This window comes from Cebus imitator, unplaced genomic scaffold (genome assembly GCF_001604975.1).
Source record: "Cebus imitator isolate Cc_AM_T3 unplaced genomic scaffold, Cebus_imitator-1.0 Scaffold654, whole genome shotgun sequence".
NCBI lineage: Eukaryota > Metazoa > Chordata > Mammalia > Primates > Cebidae > Cebus > Cebus imitator.
In genome coordinates this window covers 502,317-510,054 of record NW_016107969.1, presented here as the reverse complement: position 1 = coordinate 510,054, position 7,738 = coordinate 502,317, and the positions used below count along the sequence as shown (strand labels likewise).

The window sequence follows — 7,738 nt, the reverse complement described above, 5'->3', positions numbered from 1 at the left end:
CTCGGCTCACCGCAACCTCCGCCTCCTGGGTTCAGGCAATTCTCCTGCCTCAGCCTCCTGAGTAGCTGGGATTACAGGCACGCACCACCATGCCCAGCTCATTTTTTGTAGTTTTTTTTTAGTAGAGATGGGGTTTCACCGTGTTGACCAGGATGGTCTCGATCGCTTGACCTCGTGATCCACCCGCCTCGGCCTCCCAAAGTGCTGGGATTACAGGCGTGAGCCACCGCCCGGCTCTTTTCTTTAAAACCATTGTACTTTGTCACTTGTATCCTAGCTCATCTAGATGATGAATATCACGTGTTATGTTGAATATAATATCTAACATATCTATAGAGAAAACACTGTATTTAGTTTCTATTTGTACTTTTTTTTTTTTTTTTTTTATACATATTCGCTCTGTCGCCCAGGCTGGGTACAGTGCTTGGATCTCGGCTAATTGCAACCTCCGCCTTCCGGGTTCAAGCGATTTTCTTGCCTCAGCCTCCTGAGTAGCTGGGATTGAAGCCCGGTGACACTACACCTGCCTAATTCTTTTTGTATATTTAATAGAGAAGGGGTTTCACCATGTTGGGAAATTTGGTCTCGAACTTCTGATTTTAGGGGATACGCCCGCCTCGGCCTCCCCAAAGTGCCGGAATTACATACGTGAGCCACCGCACCCGGCCGAGTAAAATTAAACTTCAATAGTAAGAAATTTTCCTGGATCCAATGACCGCCCTACTTTGACTTCTCAGAGAGGTGCTGTTTCCCGGACTGCTGGCCTGCTCCAGCTCCATTGCCGGGTTTCCCCTCAAAAACCCGGAAAAAAGGCGCCAAGAGCCAGAAGGAGGGAAGCTCAGGCCCCGCCCCCTGTCTGGCCCCGGGGCCCCTCACAGCCAAGCCCTTCCTCCCCCCGCGCCCCGCCCCCGGCGTCTCTCAGGCCACGCCCACATCCTCGGGGCCCGCCCAGGCCTGGCTTCTGTCCTGCGCTGATTGGCACAACCCCGGAAGCAGATGGCGTGGACCGACGGCTACCACGCAAGGGTCAGTTTTGCTCTGGTTGTTTTGTCTGCGCTTCCCAGGCCTCCGGTGCTTGTAGACCGGACGCGGGGTCTCCACAGACCTAGAAATTCCGGCCCCTCTTTCTCAACCCGGAACAAATTGAGACGTCCAGGTGAGAGTGCGTGAATCGCTGCCTTTTGAGTTTAAAGTTGCCCTGAGGCAGGCCCCCCCCCCGCCCGGTCTTTCTTCAGTGGGGCGGTGCAGACACCTCCTGTCGCGGAAGTTTCCTGCTCAAACCTTTCCTGTCCCCTCCTCCTGCTTTGCACAGTTTCAGGTCCTCAGCCACTTGCTGGATTCCCGTCCTGGGCGCCTCCCAGCCTCGCTCTCGTCGGTCCCTGTAGCGCAGCGCCGCGGTCGCAGTCCCGGGGAGGCGCGTTGTCTGCTTGGTCCTGGAAACCTGCAGACCCCATCTCTGTCCCAAAGCCCTGTGGCCCCCCCCAACTCCCTCCTAGTGCTGGGCCCTGCTGCTCCCCAGTTCCACCCCCTGGAAAACGTGCTCTTCCTGAAGGCAGCCCTCTTATCCCATCCTCGCCCTGTTTTACTGGAAGGCAGCCTTCAGTGTGAGATGTCCAAGTTCTTGGGTGTTGAACATGGAATTGAAAAAAAAAAAGCCGGGCGCGGTGGCTCACGTCTGTAATCCCACCACTTTAGGAGGCTGAGGTGGATAGATCACCTAAGGTCAGGAGTTCAAGACCAGTCTGGCCATCATGGTGAAACCCCATCTTTAAAAAAAAAAAAAAAAAAAACCCTCATGAAATAAAAGAAGAAAGCCGCGAAAGCAGGAATTTATTCAATCATGAAAGCACTTCACAGAATGGGAGTGGGCCCGAGTAAGCGCCTCCAGGGCTCCGTTTACCAAAGTTTTGGGGTGTTAAAGTCTTTCTTTTGAAATCTGGAAGAAAGATTTGGTCCTTGGCCAATGAAAAGCTGAGGTGAACTGGTCCGAGGCCAGAGCAGATGGGTGCCCTATGCAGAAGGGGTGGCCGGTGGTTGGCTGCACCGTGGCCACTCCTGGGCTCTTTACTTTTCCATCTGAGATGTGGTGGAAGGGGGAGGGCTGTAGGGAGAGTAGCCTTTTTTCCTTTGTTACTCCATGTGGGGAAATGAGGTTTTTCCATTTGGTCTAGTTTTGGAAAGTTCCCGTTAATTGGCCTTAAATTCCCTGCCCCCAGATCCAGGACCCAGGTAATTTCTCTCTCTTTTTTTTTTTTTTTTTTTTTTGGAGATGAGTCTCACTCTGTTACCCAAGCAGGAGAGTGGTGACAGGATCACAGCTCAGTGCAGCCTCCACCTCCTGGGATCAAGGGATCCTCCCACCTCAGCCTTCGGAGTAGCTGCAACCACAAATGGGCGCCACCACACCATGCTAATTTTTGTGTTCTTGAAGAGAAGGGCTTTCGCCATGTTGCCCAGGCTGGTCTCCAACTCCGGGGCTAAATTATCCAGCCACAGTAGCCTCACAGTGTGCAGGGATTACAGGCATGAGCCACCACACCCAGCCTTTTTTTCCTTTTCTTTGAGATGGAGTCTCACTCTGTCACACTTCTATCACATGCTTGAGTGCAACCTCTGCCTCCCAGGTTCGAGAGATTCTCCTGCCTCAGCCTCCTGAGTAGCTGCAATTACAGTCAAATTCCAAAATTCTTTTAGACTGTGAGAGAAAAATGTTTCAAGACCTTGTCCCTTTGGGTCGATCTGTGCCCCCAGGACCTCCCTGACCTCATCACCTACCTGTGCCCTCCTCTCTCCCACTGCTCCAGCCACACGGGTGCTGTCCTTTTCTTGGGGCTGAGGTTGCCCCTGTCTCAGGGCCTTCACTTGAGCTGTCCCTCTGCCTAGGACTCTGGCCCCTCAGCTGCAAATGACAAGCAGCCTTTCTTCCCTAGGTCTTTGTTCTGATATCACCTTCTCCGTAAAAACCTTTGTGATCTGGCCGGGCGCGGTGGCTCACGCCTATAATCCCAGCACTTTGGGAGGCTGAGATGGGTGGATCACAAGGTCAAGAGATCGAGACCATCCTGTTCAACATGGTGAAACCCTGTCTCTACTAAAAATACAAAAATTAGCTGGGCATGGTGGCGCACGCCTGTAGTCCCAGCTACTTGGGAGGCTGAGGCAGGAGAATTGCTTGAACCCAGGAGGCAGAGGTTGCGGTGAGCCGAGATCATGCCATTGCACTCCAGCCTGGGTAACAAGAGCAAAAACTCCGTCTCAAAAAAAAAAAAACCTTTGCGATCTCCCACAGCCCCCAATTTGTCATTGCAGCTGTGAACCCAGAAAATCTCAGACAGATCTCACTTACTTTAGAAAGCTTCTTCTGCCAAGGTTGGTGACGCACCCATGACACAGCCTCAGGAAGTCCTGGCAACATGTGCCCAAGGTGGTGGTGGCACAGCTTAATTTTATACGTTTTAGAGAGACATGAGACATCAGTCAATATACGGAAGAGGTTCATTGGTTTGGGCTGGAAAGGCGGGACAACTTGAAGGAAAAGCAGGAAGACTTGAAGCAGGAGGGGGCTTCCAGGTCACAGATAAGTGACACACAAATACCTAGTAATCTGTGTATGGCACCAAGTGACAAGGCTCTGTGTCCTCCGTTTCTGAGGGCTGAGCTCAGCCTGTGATCCACAGAGAGGGGAGGGGCTGTGCTGCTCTGGATGAGGTTTGGTCAAGGCTGGGTGTGTGCCCTGAAGGTAAGCTCAGTCCAGCCCAGCTCCCCACTGCTGCCTGGTGTGTGGGGCTTCTCCAGGAGGGGAGTCAGATCTCAAGACCGGGCTCAAACACACTTGTAGGTGTTCCTGTGGGACTGTCTTCTCTCTGCGTGATCTCTGGTGCAGTGGGCAGCAGAGGCCCATCTTTCTACAGCGTGAGATCTCCCCCTTGTGTGTGTTTTTGTCACAGGAACAGAGTGAGTCATTTGTAACATAAAGTCTACTGTATTTTTCATGTACAGGATTGATTTCTAAAGACTTATGTTACATGAGGAAGCAGCTCAGAAAAGGAAAGAAAAGGAGCCAGGCATGGCTTTTCCTCAGGTAAAGTGACACTCCTCGGTGGATTCATCTGTCTCTTTCCTTTCTGAAATGCCAGGTATTGTGGTAGCCAGTCTGTTCTGAGTTTGAAACGTCCTGCCTGACACGTTGGTTCGCACTCACCCATGCCTTCCCTCAGTTCCTGTCATCTACTCTGAGATTCCATTTCCTGTGACCCAGTGACAGGAACTCGGGAAGAGGCTCCACTGGGCATGGTCATGGGAAGGGCTGACACCAGACCTGGATGGACACGGGGTGTGGGCCTTGTGGTGTCAGTGCTGCTGGGCAGCCTGGATTGTTCAGGAGCCACATCCGGATATCAGCTCTTTGTAATCAGATCAGAGAAACTACATATGAAACACATAAGGTTAATGTTCACAGATACCTGGTAAATTCTGGAAAAGGAGACCAATAAGGGGAGCTATTTTGTTACTGATTTGGTAATGCATTGGAAGCCACACTAGATCAACACGTCTCTGACTCCAAACTTTATTTTCTCATGTTTTAAGAGACAGCTTGTTAGTTCGAGTGCGGTGGCTCAAGCATGTAATCCCAGCAGCTTGGGAGGCCAAGGTGGGTGGATCACTTGGACTCAGGAGTTCAAGACTAGCCTGGCCAACGTGGTGAAACCCCATCTCTACTAAAAATACAAAAATTAACAGGGTGTGGTGGCACACACCTACAGTAATCTCAGGTACTCAGGAGGCTGAGGCAGGAGGATCACTTGAACATGGGACGTGGAGGTTACAGCAAACGGACATTGTTCCATTGCACTCCTGCCTGGGCGACACAGTGAGACTTCGTCTGAAAGAAAATAAAAAGAGAGAGAGGGACGGTTTCGCTCCGTGGCTTAGGTGTGGAGCACACTGGCACAATTCACAGTTTATAGCAGCCTTGCCTGCTGGGCTCGAGTGATTCCTACTTTGTCCTCCCAAAGAGCTAGAATGATAGACGTGTGTCACTACACGTGGCCAATGTTTACATTGTAGTCTTTCTCTGTCACCCAAGCTGGAGTGCAGTGGTGCAGTCTCGGCTCACTTCAACTTCCGTCTTTTGGGTTCAAGTGATTCTTCTGCCTCAGCCTGCTGAGTAGATGGGACTATAGGCATGTGCCACCACATTGGCTTACTTTTGTATTTATAGGAAAGACCAGATTTCACCATGTTGGCCAGGCTTATCTTGAACTCCCGATGTCGTGATCCGCCTTGGTCTCCCAAAGTGCTGGGATTACATGTGTGAGCCACTGTGCCTGGCCTTGCTGTTTTTTTGTTTTTTTTTTGAGACGGTGTCTCACTCTGTGACCCAGGTAGGAGTGCAGTTGTGCAATCTCAGCTTACTTCAGCCACCGTGTCCTGAGTTCAAGTGATTCTCCTGCCTAAGCCTCCTGTGTAGCTGGGATTACAGGTGCCTGCCACCACACCTGGCTAATTTTTATACTTTTTTTAGAGACAAGAGTTTCACCAGGTTGGCCAGACCGATCTCCAACTTTTGACCTCAAATGATCTGCCCACCTTTGCCTTCCAATGTGCTGTGATAGCAGGCATGGGCCACCACGCCCGGCCCAGTGTTTTCTTCTTATTTGTATATTTCTCATATTGTCCATAAAATCAAGACTTCCACAGTGACTTAGGGGATCTTAAAATGCTTCATGAAAAAGTGCAATAAAGCTTAAAATTCTCAGATACTGTTATCAGTTAAAAAAGGAGGGGGCAGTAAAATGCAACTATAGAGAAAAAATGTTCAAAAATACCTTACACTACTTATGTTTGTTAGAACACAGTCTTTGATGAAATGGATACTTAATTTCTCTTTTCTCACTTAGTATGAAGGTAATAACTCAGTCCTCCATAATTTTTCATTTTAGGGACGCTTGACTTTCAGGGATGTGGCTATAGAATTCTCTTTGGCAGAGTGGAAATGCCTGACCCCTGCTCAGAGGGCTTTATACAGGGAAGTGATGTTGGAGAACTACAGGAACCTGGAGTCTGTGGGTGAGGAAAATGTCCCTCCAGACATGAGGAATCTGCCCTTGTCTATCTTGGCTTTTTCTGCTTTTGTATTCTCTGCTGTGATTTTGCTCTATACAGGCTCTTTTTTTTTTTTTTTTTTTTTTTTTTTTTGTTTTTTTTTTTTTTTTTTTTTTTTTTTTTTTTTTTTTTTTTTTTTTTTTTTTTTTTTTTTTTTTTTTTTTTTTTTTTTGAGATGGAGTTTTCCTCTTGTTGTCCAGGCTGGAGTGCAATGGTGCGATCTTGGCTCACCACAACCTCAGCCTTTCTGTTTCACGTGATTCTCCTGCCTCAGCCTCCTAAGTAGCTGAGATTACAGGGATGTAATACCAGACCCAGCTAATTTTTGTATTTTCAGCATACACGGGATTTCACCATGTTGGCCAGGCTGGTCTCAAACTCCGCCTCACCCTCCCAAAGGGCTGGGATTACAAGCATGAGCCATTGTGCCCGGCCTTGCTCAGTTCTCACAAACACATCTCTACCTACTCAGCGGGGAATTATTCTTCACCCCCCTAGTGCCCTACACTGCTGTCCTTTATTTCATGGAGTTTACTTGTTTTTTTCTTGTTTGTACACAATTCTGGAATCTATACAGGGATTTTGTTGAGTATGTGCTTAAAACTGAAACCAGAGGCCGTTTAAGAGGTGTAAAACTGCCTTCACCTCAGGTCACTACTGCTGCTGTTTCGGCTCTCCTTCTTTCTTGTCCCCTGCCCATATTGTAATTTGTACATTTAACCTTGGGTCAGTATTTTATCATTTGCTAAATTAGTTCCACTTTCCTCCAATCTCAAAATTTGGTCTATACTGGTGGGATTATATTCCCACAGACGAGCGTGCACACAGTTGACTCCTGCATGCCCATTACTTCTGCCCTCCACCCTTGCCCTTCCTTTCCTGGCCTTGCCTCACATGCTACATTGATCCAGATGCAAAATGTTGCTGCTTTCCAGCCTGTTGATTTGTAAGGCTGAATACCCCAATTTCCACATGAGCTCCTCCCCTCCAGCATGACTCTCACTGACTAAGTCAGGACCTTATACATCCACTGGATGTAATTATAGGAGGCTGCCTAAATCAGTGTGTGCAGGGCATGATGACTCAGCACGTTCTCCATGAGGGATGGCTCAGCATCACTGTCAGTGGCACAGCTCTGCCCTTGTATCACCCTTGATGTATTTCTTCCTGTCTCCTTGTATTTTCTGTGACTGGTCATTTTCTGTACTGCCTGGGTGACTATTGTGCTTAAGAACATGTCGTGGGACCCTTCAGGTTCAGGATCAAGTTTTGTCCCTCACTTATTGAACATGACAATTGGGGTCAAGTACATCAATACTGTGGGGCTACTGTTCTTGTTTGAGAAGTAATGTTACTTTCATGCAATTCTCATACCTCAGGCTCCCAAGTAGCTGGGAGTACAGACATGCGCCTCCACTCCCAGCTAATACTGTATTTTTAGTACAGATGAGGTTTCTCCATGTTGGTCAGCCTGGTTTGGAATTCCTGACCTCAGGTGATCCACCCACCCTCGGCCTTTAAAGGTGGGATTACAGGCGTGAGCCACCACGCCCAGCTGCCTCTAGGTTTTAAAAACATGTTAATTAGATGGCTTCACATACTGCAAGTTTTTTTTTTTGTTTTTTTTTTTTTT

The 7,738-nt window shown here is 48.7% G+C and overlaps 1 protein-coding gene, 1 long non-coding RNA gene and 1 pseudogene across 4 annotated transcripts in view; 2 read left to right on the top strand and 1 right to left on the bottom strand.

The window, feature by feature from the left end:
* Positions 1-7,738, bottom strand: part of LOC119469431 (zinc finger protein 160-like) — a 609,418-nt gene that overhangs the window by 240,747 nt on the left and 360,933 nt on the right. The gene's annotated exons all lie outside the window — the stretch shown is intronic.
* Positions 1-7,738, top strand: part of LOC119469437 — a 17,362-nt gene that overhangs the window by 3,207 nt on the left and 6,417 nt on the right. Inside the window, exon 2 of the long non-coding RNA XR_005198231.1 lies at positions 3,720-3,726. This is a non-coding gene — a long non-coding RNA (uncharacterized LOC119469437). The remainder of the gene's footprint in view (positions 1-3,719; positions 3,727-7,738) is intronic.
* Positions 1,020-7,738, top strand: part of LOC108295662 — a 20,151-nt pseudogene continuing 13,432 nt past the window's right edge.